We start from the raw sequence: 21,769 nt of genomic DNA on the forward strand, positions 1-21,769 counted from the left end.
TGGTGGCACTTAGTCTGGACCCCCCCCCCCTTTCCTAAAATCCTAGCTACGTCCCTGCTTTAAACACAACTAAGGTAGCTACCATATGCTTTGCTTTGTTCTGCTTTGCCTTCACATTCTTTATGACATGTATGCATTTTCTTAGCCCCATCTGCCTGGTTGCCTCCCCCATACATTGCACAGCCACCATTTACCGTAGTTCTCTCATCAACTATCCACTCTTAGGATGAACACCATTATGCCCCCCTGAATTTTGTAAGTTCTTTGGCATCATTTCCTTTGCTTTATCCTTTACATTCTTTGTTATATGCCCTTAAAGTTCACCTTTGATGTACCCAAGGGTCATATCAAAACCTGCCCTTGATCTATACATGAGGCCAATTTATACATAAGTAGATATGTTAATCAAAATATCTGAGCTTGGTGCTATCTCTCCAATATCATATCAGATTAATTGAGAAAATAACTATAATGTCAATGTTTTAAACTACGAATCTGTTCTTTATCAATTTCCTAAGGATAATTATGTACTCTAAACATTCTTTATATGCTTTAGATGCTCTCTGCTTAGAAATACACCAAAATTGCATATTTTTAACCATTTGTCTTCTCACAAATTTTATTAACTTGGTTAAGCAAGGCTGTTGAAGGTTCACATCAAAATATTCTGTTTTCTATCTCTGATCTTTAAAAAAAAAAGCTATCAATATCTTCTCTGTGTAACAACTTTTATTCCTCCATCCAGCACATTGCTACTACACTGTGCAGTAAATGTCATTGTTCCCTGTAGTGGCCCATACATAATTACACTGTTGGGGATGCATAATGATCCAATTCAATCCTTGGCACCTCCAGTTAAAAAAAGGATCTCAAAACAGCAGAAGTGAAAAAGAATTCAGACTCAGGAAAGATTTTTACCTGAGACTTTGAGATCTGTTGCTAATGAAAACAGGCAATCCTGGGGGGGGGGAAAACTATGACATTAATAAACTTATTTTCATATATTCATATTCATACAACTATCTGCTGTTTAGTATTTATCTGCTGAAGTTAATAACTGAATTTTAACCCTACCAGTGGCTCAGTGGTTAAGACACTGACTCATGATGATCACAAGGTCAGCAGGCTGGTGGTTTGAGACCCAAGTACCACATGATGGAGTGAGCGCCCATCACTAGCTCTAGCTTTTGCCACCACAGCAGTTTGAAAGCATGTAAAAAGTTCTAGTACATAAATAGGTACCACTTTGGTGGGAAGGTAACAGCATTCCATGCAGTCATGCTGGCCACATGATCATGGAGCCATCTTTGACAATCTTGGATCCCTTGGCTAAGCTGACTATCATGTCAAAGGGGAAACCTTTAACTTTAGTGACAAGGCATTTGTTATAAAATCTAGCATCTTTCCCTGATCTCAGCATCTCAATGCAAGTTAAAAGCATGGTGAAAAAATATGACAAACCATCCATATTCAGAACAAATTCATATACATTAGGAGACATTCTCTAGAAAACAGAATTATAATTCTGCCTATTGTGCTGTTCCCTTCCTTAGAGCGTGTTTGGCACAAAGATCTGATGAATGTAGAATTCAGTCATTCTGACTACAGTAGTGTTGAAATGTTTTCTAAATGCTTAGTTCCAAAATCTTAGAAGATTTATGTCTGCAAGTTGCTTCACATCTGCATTAGTATCAACAGCATAGATTAGGAGCTTTTACTATAATGTACCTCTTAAATGTGCAATAAAAAAGTTAAAGTTTCTGTGGATTTTTTAAATGGATAGGGAAAAAAAAGAATGATAAATATTGACCTTCTGCTTTATAAACCTAAAAATATATTAATTCCTTTGACTTGACTGGGCTGCTATCTCTTTTTATGAAAACTGTTTTAAGGAAACTATTTATTTATTTGCTTGTTTAAATACTTCTCTCTCATCCTGTATCTGGGGATCTCAGCATATAAAATATAATCAGTATTCACAATTTAAAATCATTCAAAACATGAGCAGCAATTTAAATAGCCTAAAAAATTAAACAGCCTGACAAGTTAAAACAAATGAATTGAAAAGCAGGTGAATAATTTAAGAAAAATTAAAACAAAAAATGTGTCCAGATTTGGACAAAATCAATCATGCACCTGAAACTTTAGCAAACATCATATTTTACTTGGCTCCAGAATGGTGCCAGCATTGGCACCAATTGTACCTCTAAGGCAGTACTTCTCAAATAGTGGGGCGCGCCCCCCAGGGGGGGCCCGAGGCTCCGTAAAGGGTGGTGTGAGGCTCCGTAAAGGGGGGCTAGTTTGACCTCGGCAAATATAGACAAATGATACTATTTACAGTCGCGCGGGTGGCGCGAAATGTTTTCTTCTTCCTAGGGGGGGCATGACAGAAAATAATTGAGAAGCACTGCTCTAAGGGAAGATACTACCACTGGCATCTCTACGGTTCGTGTCACCTGGTGCAGTAACTCATGGTGTCATTCCCCCGCCCCAATGACCTCCTCCCATATCACAGCCATACAGAATCCTTAGGAATTATTTTTGTACTAATTTACTTATGAATCAAAATTGATATATATCACTGCATGTAATGGTAATAGTTGTGACATAAACAACTAGCAAAATTAAATTTATTCCTTTAAATTATGATATCATACACACAGAATAAATGTGTTTACATATATATAGTTTCATGTGATTAAAGCGAAAAATTGGCAAAATGTGATGTTTTTAATGAAAATGTTAAAAAAATTAAATTTTATTTTTTTAAAAAAAATTAAATTTAAATTAGGTATTTCATTTTTAAAAAATAAAAAATCTGGGCCTCTCCTTCTTCCTCCCACTGAGCGTCACCCCACTCACACCATCTCTTCAGCATTTTAAAGGGACATAGGCAAACACCATAGCCCATATCTACCCAAAGGCAGATGTTTGAAGAGCAGTAGTGTTACCCCCACTCACTTGGTGCAGTCTGTACCCCCCACATCCCCTTAGGGATGTCACTGCCTACTACTAGACAGAATGGAGTGAATGCCTGTGGCAGATTATGGGGAACAGAGCTGTGTGTTTCACATGCCCTCTTCCCTCCTCAGCTTACCTTGCACCAGAAAATGATAGCCACTGTATTCAAACAAGACTCAGTGGCCAGCTTCATCTGCTGATGGACATAGAGTTGAAGTTGAACGGGAATGTCATTCATTTTAGGCAGTATAGTGTCTTGAGTTAGCCCTGCACGATTAGTCTGAACACAAGGATCCCTTAACTAACATTATTATTCACAAATCTATATATTTGTTTAGGCTTAGATTTCACACTTCAAGGGCTATGAGCTGGATATAATTGATTATCAATGGAAGAGCCAGATATAGCTGATTATCAGAATGGCCGAGTCTTTCTTTCTTTCTTTTTTTTACCCCACTTCCCAAACTGTGAAGAATTTAATCTTGACGTTAAGACAGTTAGTTCTTTGATTTCCTCAGGACAGAAAGTTGCTATTCTGTGTAACAGATAATGATTACAAGTAGACAGAACTAAGGGCCAGAATGGAACTGCACTGCAATGCCAGATCCTTTCCTTTCCCTCTCCTCTCTGCTTCCCCCACTCCATCTTTCAGAGATTATTATTATTATTAACCTTTATTTATGAAGCGCTGTAAATTTACACAGCGCTGTACATACAATCTTTTAGTTAGACGATTCCCTGCCCTCAGGCTTACAATCTAAAAAGACATGATACAGAAGGAGGAGGGAGTGGTGGAGGGAAAGGGTAAGAGGTCCAGCAGTTCCTCTCTACCTCCAAGGCCTGGACCAAGGCAGATGGACTGGAGGGAGGGGGAGGCTTCATAATGGATGGTTAATCATTTTCCAGGGAAAATACATACTCACAAGTAGGATAATACATATACAGTACATAGCAATACAGGAAAGGGTTTAATAAACAGGCACCACAAGAACATCAAATAGTGAGCGACAATTATGCAATGCCTGGGAACGCTTCTCTGAACAGGATGGTTTTCAACTCCGTTTTGAAGCTGGTTAAAGAAGTGATGGCTCTTGCTTGTGGGGGAAGAAGGTTCCAGGAGTGAGGGGCAGCAAGTGAAAAGGGGCGAATCCGGGAAGGGGCAGAGGAAATCCTGGGCTGAGACAGCAGACCTTGACTACTAGAACGGAGGGCCCTAGTGGAAAGGTGAGGAGAAAGAAGGTCTGATAAGTAGGGAGGGGCCAGTCCGTGGAGGGCTTTAAACGTGGACAGCAGGAGCTTATACTGAATGCGGAAAGGGAGGGGGAGCCAGTGAAGGGATGCCAACACAGGAGAGATGTGGTCAGAGCGGTGGGTGGAAGTGATAATGCGTGCAGCTGAATGCTGAACAGAGATTAAAGGACGGAGGTGAGAAAGAGAAAGCCCAGCCAGGAGGACATTACAGTAATCCAGTCGTGAGACCACTAGGGCATGGACCAGGATCTTGGCAGAAGAGGCGGAGAGATAAGGTCGGATTTTGGCAATATTGTACAAAAAGAATCTACAAGCCTTGGCTGTGGTCTGGATCTGAGGGATACACGACAGAGAAGAGTCAAAGATAAAACCAAGACTGCGGGCTTGCTGGACTGGTTGAATAGAAATGTTGTCCACAGAGACAGAAAAGGAGTGTTGAAGGACGGGCTTAGGAGGAAAGACAAGAAGCTCCGTCTTGGACATGTTGAGCTTCAAACACCGATGGCGCATCCACTGCGAGACAGCTGTGAGGCAAGACGAAACTTGCTGTTCAAGCCTTGGAGAAAGGTCATGCTTGAAAACTGGATCTGCAGCATTCCTCAGATCTGGAACAGGTTTTAGGGCTGCACAAGGATTCATCTGTTCCACCAGCAAAAGTCCAGTGTTGTTAGATTACATTTACCAGCATTCTTCCTCATGGGCAATTCTTGCTATGGCTGTTGGGAGCTGCATTCCAACAACACTGGGAGAGCTGGATATAGTTGATGTGGGAAGCTGGTTTTGACAAGATGCATTTATAACTTTGCTAAAGGTACTTCTTAATTTTAAACAAGGAATTAAATATTTAAACCTCTGGAAATGCTCACTGATCATTTTTGTTTCAGCACTCCAAGTTATAACTAAGTGGTTCCAGCAGAACATTCTTTTTGTTTTTAAATGGTCCCAGTATAATGGGAAAATAATTGATCCTGACCTATCAATGAGTGGAGGTTGCAGTATTAAATTTATCATCTCTCTTTTTTAAATATACTGCAGAGTTAATCATATAGGTATTGTATCACACAGGAAATTAGGATTCTGTAGTTACAACTTTTCTATTTAAAAACTGATTTCTTTAACATGGAGTCACTCTGCAGCAAAGTAGCATCACATGAAAACCAGACCCGTTCTTAGCTGATGAAGAAGGTGAGATGAAATTACAACGCTTTGTAAGCCGGACAAAACTTTCAATTTTAAAGTGGAAAAAAAACCTTTACAGATTTTATTTTGGTTAACAACAGAAATCTTATCTTTAATACATTTATCTTTATTTGGACAAGGTTCACCAGTTGACTTTCTGGTTGTCACATACTTTCTTATAGGAAGCAAAGTATTTCAACTCAGTATTTGTGATGCAGGCCTGAACATGGGCGTGTTCAGAGGTTAGATATATTGGGATGTATTGTTTCTGTATTAGAAATATCTTTAGTATTTATAGATCCACGTGTTATTTTAAATTATATCCCTGCAAGGTGGAATTTAACCAATAGTCATTGTAGTGGGATGCTACATGTTTTAACTGTTGCTAAAAGACCTATACTTCATGACTGGAAAGATAAACATTCCACATTTATCATTTAGTGATCAGAAGTTCATAATTCTTTAGCTGTGCATGGACATGTATTGTATGAATGCCAACTTCAAGAAAATATATTTTTGGAAATATAATTAGCTTATATTGCTGTCCAGGTCTAGCAAGTACTCATATTCTAAGTATTCTATGTACTCACCTTTCCTTTTCCTTTTCCTTTTCCTTTCCTTCTTTTTTTCTCTTTGTAATTATACTTTTAAAAATCAAATTTAAGTAATAAAACTATGGCAGGAAGGGTGTGCTTATACTAGGACGACTACATGAAAAGGAGGTGAAGGCTCCTGCACTTTTAATGATTCTATAGAAGGTAGGATTTCAGCAGGAATAGTTTCCCCAATAGGCTTCACCTGCTGAAAATTCCTCTAGTCAGGATAACACATTTTCTTTTTCACATGGTGACCCTAGCCTGTGAATTTTTATTTCTCAGCAGTGGGATAGGGAAGGAATATCCCACATTCTGGTGCACCCCCAAGTTACTGAACTTATGCTTATGGTCATCGTGCACATGAAGCCTATTCTGTGTTGGGAATGGAGGGAAGGTTTTCTGCATTGAATAATTGCCCTGTGTTGGATTGGCAAACTGTTTTAAATGTCCTGGATTCTCTTGATAGATCAGCCTTGTACAGCAAGTGACCAGCTATGCTATTATGCAGCCGGGAATTTGATAATTCCTCTGTTCTTACAAACCAAAATAGGTAGCAACAGAAACCAGGGTTTTTCAGAGCACAAACATGATTTGACAATCTTGTTGATGGGAAATACCTTTACCTTTAATAGGAGGGTATGGATCAGCCTGTGTATATCAGGCATATTCTAAATTGTGTAGATTTGTTTTGTTTTCCAGTTCATCCTGTTATATCCAGATGGGTGCTTTTAATTTATATGCTTTGTTTTGCCTTTTAGTCTGTAATTTGTGTCTTCTTGTATTATTTATGATGTATGCTAATAATCTTTTTGCAGCACAATATCTGTTCCCTTCTTCTTTACTAGTATTATACTAATACCCATGAGCAGATGATCAATAGGAGGAGGGGGTATAATTTATCTGAACTACATTTTAATTTGGTCTTGCTATACAGGAAAGTGACTGAAGTTTCACCTGTTACACCCTCTGTTGAATAGACTATTCGTGTCACTTTTCAGCATTTATGTGTACAATTTCAGACATTTGTAAACCAAACCCATTATGAAGGATGGGAATATGCACTGATTTATTTATTTGGAAGGATAATCAATGCCTATTTATCCTGTTATCACTACAGCTTAACAGGTAATCAAAGAAAAACACAAGCTGTTTTCATACCATTTAGAGAAGAGAAATGTGATTAGACCAATATATTTTCCGCAGTTTGGAAAAGTTATGGTTCTGGAATACAGTTCCCAGAATCTTTATTTTAAAAAGCTTTTTCAGTGTTTGTTTTTATGTCTAGGAAGGAAAGAAATGTGAACCACTATGGCCTGAAGGAGATGTCCTCTGGGATCTTTCTATTTTTTAAGTTAGCAATCCAGCTTTTTTTGAGCTTCAGCCAGCAGTGGCACTGAGGTTTTTGTGCTCTTTATATTCTCATGCTAGCTAGTTGCTGCCATGATAGTTCTGCCTACTCCCATCAGTCACATTGCTCAGTGACTTAAGCGGGCACAATGTGTCACACAGCTGAAATCATCAGCCATAAGGAACAAAGAATAAGCCCCAACTAGTTGGCCTGATTTTCAAGGACACAATACCCTTCTAGCCACACTTCAGGAAATAATAATAGTAATAATAATAATAATTATACCCCATTTCGGAAGGAGAGTAGGCAGACAGTCACCAAACTAAAAAAAGAAAATGGCTTTATGCTAGGAGCCAGCACAATGTGATAATGAACTATGTATATGCTGTCCCTGAAATACTATAGCATTATATTACTAATGGCTACACTGTGCATGTAATGAGCTAAGTCTTAAAAATTAGGAGGAGTATTATTAATGTATATAATTGCTTTATAATTGGTCTTGTCTGCTGTCCTTCTCCAAAAGACTTGATCATCTGAATTCTGACAATGGTGTGTGTTGTGGTGCAGTGTGGAGACAGCAAAGCAAGGGTAGTTAGAGAGAAAAGCAAATAGAGAAAGATTGAATGAAAATATGGAGATATATATTTTAGAACAAGTTTCTTGTTGGTGAGGAGGGTAAGGAATAACTCCGAAGTTGTTATGGGGAACAGTGCATTTTGGAAGAATAGAAAATAGAATCTATCATATATAAAATAGTATTTTTTTTAAAAAAAATGTTATGCTTGCTAATTTTGATGCATCTTCTGATTAGGTTTTGTTGTTATTCATTGTCAGGTCGACTTCAGCTTGTGGAAGCCCTATGAATGAGACACTTCCAAATTGCCAGGTCATCAGGTATTTCAAACTCAGGGCAGCCTTAGTTTTCATGATTGAATCAATTCACCTGTAGGGTGGCCTTCCATTTTGCGTTATGTGTCTGTGGGGATTATCACACAAGGAAAAGGATATCCTTTTCCAGTCCTTTTCCTGTCCTTATCATGTAATCACATGGAGATTATCGGATGATATTGCACTTGTCTGTCAAATGGAATTATCGCATATCACACAAAATATTATCAGACAACATCACTCTTCTCCTGTCATTATCCCATTGGTGAAGTGGAATTATCCTGTCATTTTTCATTCATGAAAGTTTCTGTTATTGAAAAGTGACAGGACAATTACATTCCATTGACAGGATAATGATGGGATAAGTGCGATGTGTGTGATAGTCTTTTGCGTGATTGTGCAAAGAGGATGGGATAAGGATGGGAGCAATAAAAATCATCTGGGCAAGCCTGCTGGAAGAGATTGGTCTTTAATACTCTTTTAAATGCAAATAGTGTATTCAGCTGTTAAATCTGTTCCGGCAGACCATTCCACAGTTTAGGGGCAGCTGACAAAAAGGTCCTCTGGCTGATAGTTGCCAGCCTAATCCTTTGGAATAAATGGCTGACTGGAATAAATGGCCTCCAGAAGATCTGAGTTTAAAGGGTTGATTATATGGGAGGAGGCGATCCTGTAGGTAACCTGGACTCAAACCATGTAGGGCTTTAAAGGTAATACCCAGCACTTTGTACCTTTCCCAGAAACTAATTGGCAGCCAATGGAGTGATTTTAATACTAATTCTGGAAATGTATGTGTGTAATATAAAACTATAATGTGTGTCATACAGGGCACAATATGGATGAAAACTCCCAACAATATAAACCAAACTGGAAAAAAACATGTCACTTGCCAAAATCAATTCAGCTGATTAGTCATGGAGTACAGTGGTACCCCGGGATACGAATGCGTCGCCTTACGAAATTCCCGGGTTACGAAAAAAAATTATTTAAAAAAACTGTTCCGCGTTACGAAAGTTTTTTCGGGTTACGAAAAAACTTTTGGTGCTTTTCGGCGCGATTTCACACCAAATCGCGGCTTTTCCCCATTAGCGCCTATGGCAATTCGGCTTGCGAAAGTCTTCCGGGTTACGAAAAGGGCAGCGGAACGAATTAATTTCGTAACCCGGGGGACCACTGTATTTATTTTTATTTATTTAATTAAGTATTTCTCTATCACCTTCAAGTCCGCAAAAGCCTCCGAGGCAATGAAGAAATGGAAACCAATTAAAACAATACAAAGATAAAAATATTGTTTAAAAAAATATTAAAATACTCTTTCAAAGCAGTCTAAAAACACCATGCTTCATATCTTGGATGTCCTCAGAAGGCAACCAGGCTGAAAGGCTGGTTAAGCCTTTGACTTCCTACCATAGATGGGTTGTGGACTGCATTTGCTCTGATGGTCACTAGTTTAACAAAACTGCTCTAAAATGAAAACAATTCAGGAATTTCAAATGGATCTCCTTCCTGTAGAATTTATGTATAATTACACTTTTTGCAATTATTAAATTACAGTTTAGCTGTAAATTACACCACATAATGATCCATTTTGGCACTTACACTAAATTTATTTTAGCATAGTGCCCCGGATTCAATGGGGTTATTCAACTGATGAATATGGGGGTTGTTCCATCGGCAGAATTAGAAAGCAGAAACTCCCCTTCCTCCCTGCAAACCTCCTTGCAACCTCCAAACCTTTTTGTAGGAAAGAAAAGTATGTTTTCAGGTGGCATAATGGGCTGAAGGAAGGAAGGGAAAAAAGTCCAACTCATTATTGGTTGGACACTAACACAATGTGTTCTGAACAGTTCTTGAAAATTGGCCTCTGTGGGATGGATGGGGAATGGAACGGGGTCTTCCAGCAGCATCAGCAGCATTCCCCTGAGTGGTAAAATATGTGATATCCCCATTCTGTTCCCTTCCCACCCCCTCCCATTCCATGCCAGGCCCGTTCTCCAGGGTTCGTGTGATAAGCTCCTTAGTTTCAAAGGTGCTATGAGCTCTCTTGGACAACTCCTTTAAAATTCAGTCTTAACCCTGGAGCTGATTCACTACCCTACTGAGATCAGACTACCAGCCACCAATATGTCAGTATGAAGAGAAAGAAGAGAAAAACATACCTCATCTGCCATGTTTAGTGCTGCTCCATCACCACTGACTGAAGGAAGGAGGGGAGGGGAGGGGAGAGTTGTGAGTTTGGGGCACAGAGGACTGTGTACCCTTGAGATTTCATCACACCCAAGCTCTTTCTCCTATTCCCGACAGCTATCTAATTTAGTTATGCTTAGTAATTTTAACTTCCTGAAAACAAAAAATAAACCTGAAATCTACTTTTGGGTGGAGGTCATAGACCTGAAACTATTTAAATAAGAATGTAACTTTTACTGTGACTCATCTTGCAGACTGAAAACTATCTGTGAGGAGGTGGTATACATTTATTTCTCTGCAGTGTTTGAACTAATGGATTTTCTATGGCTTTGTAGGCAGATGCTGTGAATGTGTGCCTTCAAGTCACCTGTCAACTTGCAATCGTCAGTGGTGCTTTCCTCTGAAATACCACCTACAACATTTGGTATTATTGGCAGTCCCCCATTCAAGTACTAACCAGGCTTGGGCCTGCTCAGCTTCCAAGATCAGATTGGTTCTGTTGCCTTTAGGATATTTGGCCTAGTCAGATGCTGCCCAACATGAATCGACAGAACTAGATGTCAGTAATTTAACAAAGCACATGGAATCTCTTCCAAAAGGTCATGAGGGGTTTGATACAATGACACATTGTCATATCATTACTGTAATCAATGTTGTCCTCTAGAAAAAGAGGTAGGTAAGGACCTATTCTTCAAATGTTCCTGGTTAATGGCTAATGGAATACGATAATTGATTTTAAAGGTGTGAGTGGGGTGTATGACATTCTCTTTTGTCCCCCACTCCCTGTAATTTGTTCAGGAATGCTTGAGCACATTTATATCACACTAACTTCCTCATGTGAATTTATACTCATGATTAATTCAAGCTTGGACAGTTCTTAGATATTTTCCAGGCAACTCTGCCATGAGAGTTACACAAAGCAGGTGTTTCTTTTTCTTTCAGTTTCCCCTCCCCCTACATAATGGTTTTTTTGTATCATAATCTGAGTATGGAGATGCTAATTACTGTAATTTTCTGGGACAAGTAGGTATGCCTAGACTAGCATGATAAGCATTTCATAACACCACTTTTTGCTGGGTTAATTAATCTGCTTTTACATAACACAGTTTAATTAACTTAGACTGCTCTCATAAGAGGCTTATACTGCAGCCTTATATACCAGGAATATGTGGCCCTTCAGATGTTGTCAGCCTGCATCTCATATCATGCCTCACAATTATCTGTGCTGGCATGGACTGATGGGAGTACCAGTCTAGCAACATGTTCTCCAGCCCTGTTATAAACCCCAATTCTGTTCCATTGTATTCCCTGGGACTCCCTTAATAAAAAAATTCAGGGGCATTTATGTCTCATATACACCTTATACACATTGACTGAAGGTAATTGTACACACAGTATTTTTAATAGTCTTGTGCATGATACAAACTTTGTGTACGTTGAACTATCAGAAGCAAAGTATCACTATCACAGTCACCTATGTGGACAATTTTGGACTTTGGGTTAATTCAGATATCAGAATTCCAGAAAAGGGAATCTCAGCCTGTAACTTCATGGAAATGGCAACTCCCCTTTGTCCTCACAATTGTCTTTGGCAATCAATTCAACACAACCAATTCTATTGACTACAGCACAACATTTATACTAAGTTTCAATGCTTCAATTTCAGTTAAAGAGAGCTGAAGCAAAAATAGAAAAATCAAGCAGCAGTTTTATATCCCACCTTTTCTCCCAAGGCAGCTCACTCTATTCCCATAGTTTAGTATGCTATTTATTATCTTTCAGTAACTTTGTTATCCCATTTTTATTTCAGTGAGCCTTTGGTAGCAGAGGCGGCTCTCCTCACCCCCTCTTTATCATCATAACAACCATATAAATAAGTCAGATTGAGAGATACTGACTGGCCCAAGACCACTGAGGTTTGTGACTCAGTGGGAAGAGAATCCGGATCTCCCAAGTCCCAGTAATACTTTAAACCAATCCACCATTTTTTGGTAATACCTTGTACATCTTTATTGATCATTGATCAAAAAAGCAGAAGAGTTTTTAAATTGATTAAATAAGCAAAATACAACATCCATGTGTTTCATCCATAGTCACATTTCTGGTTGTGGTCACACAAACAATCTCTTCAGCTGCACAATCAATCAAAATAAAGCATTTTTATAGTTCAAGTGCTTAATGCTCTTAAACTCATTCAAATAAATATGGTACTGAGTAGTTTAAATTTGCCAGAGTTGTCTTCTTAAGTGTTTCCTGCTGTTTCCATGATGGGTGAATTTTACATGTGGAAGAATTGTAGTCATAGTGCTGCTTTTAGACAAGTAACCCTTTTATATGCATCAAAACAGATAATAAGGAGAATTTGTATTCCCTACATGTAACATGTTTCCCCTCACAACAAGACTTCCTCGGGAATAATGTCTCAGCAACCAGACTTGCAAATAGTTTTTCAGTCAATCACCAACCCCCAAGCAAACATGTTAATATGGACAAGGAAATCATGCATTATGACTAATATAGATCTTTCACTACTTGGGGTAGGTCTTACATTGAAAAAAACATGATAAATATATCATCTGCTTTGATCCATAGTGTTTCCATCAGCCTTAAAAAAGGTTTAAAGTGAGGAGCAATTTGACCTTATAAAGAGCAGTAATATGAGTTGATTCTCCTAAGTATTATAGCACTAAGACTCACTGTCTTGCTAGGGTGGGGGGATCCTCAATAACAGAGGATGGCCAGCCTACTCATAGCATGTGTAAATCCTTTCCCCATTCAAATACAGTTGTGGGAGTGGAACAGAATGTAATAATAATAATAATAATAATAATAATAATAATAATAATAATAATATAGTTTATTTGTATCCCACTTTTCCAAAACCTGATCAAAGTGGCGAACAACAGCATATAAAAACATTCCAATAAAATCAGTTAAAAACAGTATTAAAAACAATACAACAACACTAACAGCAAAGGGCCAGAGAAAAGGGGGAAGTCAATATATACAATCCAGGGTCGTCAATGAAAAGGGGTAAGGAAAAGAATGATTTTTCATGGTGGGAAGGCTTGAGAAAAGAAATATGTCTTCAAGTTCTTTTTAAAAAGACCTAAAGATGTGGTGGAGCAGAGCTCGTCTGGGAGACTATTCCAGAATTTTGGGGCCATGACAGAAAATGCCCTCTGTGAGGTCCTCACATAGTGTGTCGCTGGGACCTCCAACAATTTCATTCCTGTTGACCGGAGTGTGCGGGGCGGATTATATGGGGAGAGGTGGTCCTCCAAGCCATTTTATAGGTCATTACTAACACCTTGTATTGAGCTCGGAAGCGAATAGGCAGCCAATGAAGATCTTTCAAGATGGGAGTTATATGGTCAGATCTGGAACAACCAGCGACCAACCTCGCTGCCATATTCTGCACCAACTGTAGCTTCTGGGTTTGGTACAAGGGTTGCCCCTAATAGGTTCCAAAAAGATGCAAATCATGTCCTAGCCCTTTCAAATTTAGGACAACAGACATGATTTGCATCTTTCTGGATCATATTGCAATCCAACTCACTCCCACAACTGTATAAATATGCTTTACACCTGAGGCCTTAATACCACTCAGTATTGCAATTGTTTATATCCACAAAATATCATTCCAAATAAAAACCAGCTAGTCTTAAAGGGGCTGTCACATTTCATTTCTCTCCCCCCTCCTTCTCCCTTCCTCTTTTTTAGTCTAAAGAAAGTAGTAACATCAATTGCTTACATGTTTATGATGTCTTTATTTGCTCAGGATGAAAAAAAAAGTGATGCTTTGTGTTCCTTTGTAACTGCAGAATCTCTGCTGCTTTGGTGACTTTTCAACACTGTGAGAAGGCACATTTCCTTTTGGTTGATACAGGACTAAAGAAGTGCATATCTTTTATTGCTTTCTTCTGAAAGGCTGCCTGTCTTAACTGAAGTGAGGTGTTTTTTTTTAAGTTGCAGTAATATAGACTGTGAGAACAGAAACTACTGAAGTAAAACTGCTGCAAGATTCCATAGTGGCTGAAAACATGTCTAACAGTGAAATGACAGTATTGAAAACAGAATGTTTTTTTTTAAAAAAATCTGAAATGCTTCACAATCCAAATGCCAATGAGGGATGGAGTTCAGTTACTATCTTAATGGAAGAGACAAAACAAAGGGAGAATCACATCTGAAAATTGCATTGATTAAATTCTTTGCATGACAAATCCATGTCTGTAAGCAAGTAATCACCAACTTAAATTCTTATACATTTTAGTATAAGTATAAAAACAGCTTCTTTTAAAGTATCTTTTAGACACTAACAATATTTACACACTTTTAAAAAAGACACTAAGCACTCATATTTTAACCTTTTTTTTTCAAAAACAGAACACAACATTGAACCTTCTGAATATATTGTTGCTGATTGCTCTCAAGTCGGCTTTGCTATATGATGACCCTGTCAATAGGAGACCTCTGCAATAGATCAGATCTTGGAAACTCAGAGCTATGGCTTCTTTGAGTCAATGAACCTTTGTTAAGTTCTTCTATTCCTACTACTATCAGCTTAACAGAAATCATCCATTTAATGATTCCATTTAAAATACTGTATTTGTTAATATATTTTTAAATGAGAAAGATAAAATCTTTTTCTTTTCTTTTGAAATCTACAATTACATAGGCTGCACCCATATTACAGAAGGAATGCAGTTTGACACTCGGATCTGTGGCACCAGAGATCTCTGACAGAGAAAGCTGAACATTTCACAAAACAACAAATTCCAGAATTTCAAAGCATGAAGCCATGGCAATTAAAATAGTGTAGAACTGCATTATTTCTATAATGTAGATGCAGCCTATGTAATTGTAGATTCCAAACAAACAAACAGATTTTTCTTTCTCATTTACAAAATAATGCAATACGACCATTCATTTCCCACATAAAGTGGATATTCTTCCTTGAGTTAATAATGCATAGTATAGACATTGAAATAAATGTTGGGTGAGAGTGAATTTAGGCAATCTGTGAAGCAATGCCTCTAACAATTGCAAATTAGTCATTTTGGCTTTTCACATTTAAGCTTTTATTTCCCCTTGAGCTGTACAGCAAAAAACAGTGAGCATCAAGTGACCTTTGGGAGGAAACCAGCAAAACAGTTATAGCTTGATCTGTATGTTGAATGCAGGCTATTTTCATTTTTTTCTTTTGAAATCATCTGAGTGTTTAAATGCATTACTCAGTGATATCTTAAAATATGTTAGGAATCCATCTCAAATATTAGAAAACTTCTGTAAGGTGTAAACATGTAATATCACCATTTTGTGAAACATAGGCGCGTTACAGACCGCCCCTTTGAGGCGGCCTGTAGGTGCTGCTTTCCCCGGTGTATCGGGGCCTCAGCTGCCACAACGGCAGCCGCTGAGGCCCCGATCTGCCACTTTGCAGGCTGCAGGGAAGTGGCAAAAGGAAAGGGGTGTCCTTGGGGCTTCAAGCCCCAAGGACACGCTGCAACGGTGGGGAGGAGGAGAAAGGGGCCGCTTGGCCCCTTTCTCCCTTGTGTCACTGGGCGCAGCCATCTGACGGCTGCACCCAGTGATGCAAAGCAGGAAGGAGCTCCAAAACGGAGCTCCTTCCAGGGTTGCGCAAAGGGCGCCATAGGCGCCGTGGCGCTGCCCCAATACGTCACAACCGCGCTGCCTCGTTTGGAACGGCCGCCACCATTTTGTGTGTGTGGAGCGCATACTAGGGTTAGGGGGGTGCAGAAGCACCGCCCCTTCCTAACCCTAGTACGTGCTCTGTGAGTACTATATGGCCCGTTTGTAACGGGCCATAGTTACGGTGCCATATACACAATTATCTCATAAGCAGGGCTCTTTCACTTTCATTTTTAAAGGTAACGATCAAAGCAGGGCCAACCAAATTCAATTAAGCATCTGGAATGGCTCTCCAAATGGAGACAATTCATAATTCAACTGTAGAATGTATTGGCCATGATCCTACAAGCAGCCTGATAGAGCATAAAATTCCAAATATTGTACTGTCTCTCCCTCTCCTTTCGAGACCTTTCATCCTCTGGAACATGTCCGGATAACCATTGAATGGGTAGGGGATTTCAGGGAACACCCAGGAAGTATTTGATAGAGTTTCTGCAGCTGGAAGGAGTCATCTTCTGAATCACCTGTTGAAGCATAGCCAGCCATTGCCTGGATATCCTCAGTCTTCTCTGGCCACTAAATGGCATTGGGTATGCTCCAGAATTGGAACATAAACTGAATGTGTGGAGGCTCATTGTATAAAGGTGTACTGAATTTCTCTTTGTACAGTTACCTCAAAATGACATACACAGGTGTAATGGGAGTTTATGCCACTGACAGGTTTACAGCCATTAACTGGCATTTCCATGCAAAGAGAATGATGGACTTTCCTTCTTTGGTGGTCTTTAGATTGGACGGGCATATTTCAGGAGTGCTGTAATGGCGTATTCCTACATAACAGGGTTGGACTGCATGGTCTTTGTGGCTGTTTCACCCCTAAGTAAAGTAGTAAAAAGATAGGGAGTCTTTTAGATGTCTCATTACAAAGGGTTGCCATGAGTCAAGATCGACTCATGTGTAGTTAACAACAACAACTGGGACCCATGCCCTATGAGGTGGGGCTTAGCGAGCTTGATATGTTTAGCCTGGTAAGAGAAGATGAAGAGGTGACAGCCATGGTAAAATATATGAAAGTATATCATATAGAAGAAGGAGCAAGCTTGTTTTCTGCAGAAAGAGTCTCCTGAGTCTCTGCTGCTCCAGTAAGATGGAGCAGCTAAAAAGGCCAATACAATTCTAGGGTGCATCAATAGATGTATAGTGTCTAGATCAAGGGAAGTAATAGTGCCACTCTCTTCTTTGGTCAGGCCTCACCTAGAATTACTGGATTACTGCAGAGAATGGAAAGGAATACCAACCCCTCAAACAATAACAGAAGACATATGCAGGTGTAAGCTACACTTGTAACAGTTAACAGTTAATCTGGCTGTAAAGGGGGCAGCTGGAGGCCACCCCTTTGAGATTGTCTGCTCAGCCCCTAAGACAATGCCAGCAAATGTAGGACAAAATTTTAAAATGTAGGAAACATGAAAAAAATGGGTGATTTTTTAAAAAATGTTAATATAAATGCGGAAGGGAACAGGCAGGGAAGGAATCCTCCCCTCAGGCAGGCTTTCTTTCCCCGCCTGGGCTCCGTTCTCAGCGGCGGAGCCCAGGTGGGGAAAGAAGTCTGGCCTCGGCGAGGCTTCTTTCCCTCCCTTGGCTCCAGCAGAACCAAAGAAGAGAGGGAAGCCCCCCCCCCCCCCCGCCAAAGGAGAGAGGCCTACACAGGCCTCTCTCTTTCCCCCGCCCCCGCTGTTGCAGACTTTGCAACAAAGCCTGGGGGCGGGGGAAATCCAGGGGGCGGGGGAAATCCCGGGGCGGGACCGTGTGGACCCACCCAAAACCGGGAAAGTCCCACCCACAGGCAGGATATGGCAACTCTATCAGAGTGGCTTACAATTATTATTTTACAATTATTATTTTAATTAGATGGCTCCCTGCCCTTCGGCTTACAATCTAAAAAGACACGACACAGAAGGAGAAGGGAATGGTGGTGGGAAAGGGGATCAGGTTCTTCTGTCCTGCTGAGGTCTGGACCAAGGCAGATGGACTGGAGGGAGGGCTCTTCTTAATTTAGGGCGGGCCCAATGGAGCTGGGCCTGTCTTTTCACTCTCTCCAGGCCAGAATATGACAGTTGGCAAGGAAGGAGGGCCTTCTTCTTCAGACCCGATGGTGTTGGGCCTGTCCTTTCACTCCTTCCAGGCTAGAAGATGACAGTTGGCAAGGAGAGAGGGCCTTCTTCTTCAGGCCCAATGGCGTTGGACCTGTCCTCTCACTCCCTCCAGGCCAAAAGATGTTGATAATGGCAACAGGGAAAATTATAATGAGATCGATGAGTATACAAATCAGTTAGGATAACATACTTATTAATCAGGAAAGTATGGTAAAGTGTATGAAAATACATTTATTCTGTTTCATAAAATGTTATTGCTAATGGAATTTTAGTGAAAGGTTCTTCAAAAAATTAATTTTTTTACAGCTGCACTACAGTTGCAATAATATAATAATTTGTGAACTGAAAATTGTTTTTTTAATCACTCTACTACTATCAAACATTTCTATTGTTACAAAATTTTTCTGGTTGGCCAAGTATGACACATAAATGTCGGGTAATTGCAATACCATCTGCTAAAGAAGAAGAGATGATAATATGAGTAAAGACTATTTTACCCTTTTCTTATTTTTATTGGGCACAATTATGTGTATTTATAGCCTGAAACTTAATGTTTGCTTTTGTGGCTGAAACAGCCCTTTATTTCTCATGTGATAGAGTATTCTCCTTCTCCACTCTTTTCTCCATCAATTTTATTCTAAACATAAAAACAAGGTCGTTTCAGCAATCATTTCAACCACCTCCATATTTGTAAAGGCATTGGAAGCCTGCACCCCTGTGAGCTCAGTGAACTCTGACCAAAGTTTTGCTAGCTGTTTCTTGAGAACTGTAAATGACGTTCATATTTTCCAACTTTCACTGATCAAATATTGTGAAGTGTTTACAGAGACCCAGAACTTTATTGCACCACAGGCTGCTGGCACGGGACGAGAACGGTACGGAAGGGGACAGGAATGAGTGTAGAATGAGTGGGGGATGCATTTTACTGCACGCAAAGTCCCTCGTTCCGTTCCATTCCCCATTCATTCCCCATCCGTTCCAGAGAGGGAGATTTTTGAGAACTGTTCAAAACAGTTCTCGAAAATCTCCTCCTCTGGGGACAGATTGGGAACAGAAGGGAAGGGAACGGAACAAGTGAGGGACTTCCTGTGTGCAGTAAAATGCTTTCCCCCACTCGTTCCATTCCCTTCCAGACCCCTTTTTCTTCCGTTCTCATCCTGTTCCTGGAGCCTGTGCGATAAAGTTCCCAGATCTATCATTGTGCTAGCAGCTGTCCATGCATGCAAAACCATTTTCTTCCTTTTCTCTCCTCTGTAGTCTTCCACAAAGCCTGAAAACCTGTTCCATTGAGTTACTCAGATTCTAAAGCAGATTTTGGGGGAAGATCTGTGGACTACAGCACAATGGAGAAGCTATATCATCCCGTTTTCCAGCTCCCTGATGAAAACAGTTCTAACAACCTTCTTTAATTTTGGCCATTGTATTAAAACACACATACCATATATAATAAGAAATCAAGACATCAACAATAACACCAGATTGGCAGTGGTATTATTTGCAATCAAGGTGGCTTTGAGACAGGGTGATCTTATGAATGAGAGACCTCCAAGAGGCCATCAACAGCCCTGCTCAGGTCTTACAAACTGAAGGGTCTGGCTTTATTGGCTGAAGCAATCCATATGTAATGGGGCCTCCCTCTTTTCCTATTACATTCCACTTTTTACAAAAATATTTAAAATATTTACAATATTCAAAAGACATATCTTGCATCTATACTGCAGAATTAATGTGGTTTGACACTGCTTTAACTGCCATGGTTCAATTCTATGGAATGCTGGGATTTATAGTTTTATGTGATATTTAGGCGGATTACAGACCGCCCGTTTGGGGCGGCGTGCACCCGCCCCTTTCCCCACTGTATCGGGGCCTCAGCTGCCAGACCGGCAGCCTCCGAGGCCCCGATCCACCACTTTCCAGACTGCAGGGAAGCTGCAAAAGGCCGCTTCCCCACGGCCTGGAAAGGGATGTCCTTGGGGCTTCAAATAAATAATAATAATAAATAAATCGTTTATTTATAGCCCGCCTTTCCTTGAGATCAAGGTGGGTTACAACATCTTAATAACAACAAACGATAAGTATAAACATCAATGTACAGCAATTCAACATTAAAAACAAGAATTAAAAACACAAATTAAAAACCATACAAAAACTAGCCAAAGTGCAAGTGCAAAGGAGGGGGGAAGGGAAGCGCTACGACAGCTGGGGGAAAGCTTGTTTGAAGAGAAAGATTTTGAGTCTCTTCCTAAAAAGGTCAAGGGAGGGGGTCGAGCGGAGCTCTTTGGGAAGCAAGTTCCATGACTGCGGGACTGAGACTGAAAACGCCCTCTGTCCAGTCGCAGAGTGTTTCGAAGGTGGAACCACCAAAAGTTGCTTCCCAGCTGTCCTGAGTGTGCGGGGCAGATTATATGGGGAGAGGCGGTCCTCCAAGTACCCTGGGCCCAAGTCATTTAGGGCTTTATAGGTTATAACCAACACCTTGTATTGCGCCCGGAAGCGAATAGGCAGCCAATGTAGATCATGCAGAACAGGTGTTATATGGCTGGTCTTGGAACATCCAGTGACCAGCCTGGCTGTCATGTTCTGCACTAATTGAAGCTTCCGGGTTTGGTACAAGGGTTGCCCCATGTAGAGCGCGTTACAGAAGTCCGACCGAGAGGTTACCAGAACATGTACCACTGTTTCAAGGTCCCCCCAGCCCAGGTAGGGTCACAGCTGGCGTATCAACCGAAGCTGATAACAGGTACTCCTGACTGTCGCATCCATCTGAGATGTGAGATGGAGCGACAAGTCCAGGAGCACCCCCAGGCTGTGAACAGAGTCCTTCAGGGGAAGCATGACCCCATTCAGGACACGTGGACAAATCTCCATCCCTGGGCCCGGGGAACCTATCACAAGCACTTCCGTTTTCTCTGGATTCAGCCTGAGTCTGTTTTCCCTCATCCAGCCTATTACTGACTCCAGACAGGCATTAGAGGAGAGATGCCATCCCATTCAAGCCCCAAGGACACCCGGCAACGGCAGGGAAGAGGACCTTTCTCTTCTGCGTCGCTGGCACAGCCTTCTAAAGGCTGTGCCCAGCGATGCAAACCCAGAAGGAGCTCCGAAACGGAGCTCCTTCCATGGTCACGGAAAGGGCGCCCTAGGCGCCCTTGCGCGGCCCCAATACGTCACAACCGCACCGTCTCGTTTGGAGGTGGCGCGGTCGTGACGTAGTGATGGCGGCGGCCGTGTGGAATGGCCACCGCCATTTTCTAAGCGCAGAGCGCGTACTAGGGTTAGGGGGGTGCGGAAGCACTGCCCCTTCCTAATCCTAGTACGCGCTCGTCGCATACTTTCTGCTGGTCTGTAACCCGCCTTAGCCTTCTTAGTTAGAGAGCTCTAATACCAAACAAACTATAAATCCCAGAATTCCATAGGACAATTAAAACAGTGTCAGACTCCATTAATTCTGAAAAGTGGCAGCAGGCTCCATAGAATGACAAGGCTTTCCCTGAACTCTTAAGAGTATTATGATATCAGATATATCAGCTGAATCTCTCTGGGGAGAA

This window comes from Sceloporus occidentalis, unplaced genomic scaffold, assembly GCF_023333645.1.
Source record: "Sceloporus occidentalis isolate IW3139 unplaced genomic scaffold, rSceOcc1.0.p SCAF_5, whole genome shotgun sequence".
Taxonomy (NCBI): domain Eukaryota; kingdom Metazoa; phylum Chordata; class Lepidosauria; order Squamata; family Phrynosomatidae; genus Sceloporus; species Sceloporus occidentalis.